Source organism: Meleagris gallopavo, chromosome 9 (genome assembly GCF_905368555.1).
Source record: "Meleagris gallopavo chromosome 9, MGAL_WU_HG_1.1, whole genome shotgun sequence".
NCBI classification, from domain to species: domain Eukaryota; kingdom Metazoa; phylum Chordata; class Aves; order Galliformes; family Phasianidae; genus Meleagris; species Meleagris gallopavo.
In genome coordinates this window covers 11,080,898-11,081,483 of record NC_139412.1, presented here as the reverse complement: position 1 = coordinate 11,081,483, position 586 = coordinate 11,080,898, and positions in this window count along the sequence as shown.

The window sequence follows — 586 nt, the reverse complement described above, 5'->3', positions numbered from 1 at the left end:
CAGCGAGCCTCTCTGAGTGTTTTTTTGTGCTAGGAATGAGGCTGCAGAAGTCTCCTTCAGACTTTCACCTCTACCAAGAGACTTCCACTGGAGACCTGCTTACATAGGCAGAGCTTTGTGATGTAAGTATTGCTATTTGCCTTTCAGCTCCTTGGATTTCATAAGAATGAGGTAGTTTTAGCAAAGGAAAACAAGTCACAGCATTCACTTCATGTCTTCTATAGAACAGCCAGAAGGGGCCTCAGCAAAATAAAGTACGTGAGGCAGTACTTGCAACTTGGAAGCCAGTTAGGCTTTGCAGTGACCTCGTTGCAGTGTTTGCTTTAAAAAAGACAGCTGTATTAAATTCATGAGCTCCAGACTAGTCTCATGTATGTGTTCCACTACTGAACAGTTAGTGCACCTAGAAGGTAATGCAGGCACAGAACTGACTACACTATAAGCTGACTTTTCTGTGTAAGGGGATGAGAGAAGAATTACACAAGAGCAGCCTTTGGCAGGCGTGTAAACTTTGAGACCACAGTTATTACCTCTTGAAAGAGATATCTGGAAGCTAATGAGAACTGAAGTAACAACAGTTCTTTTT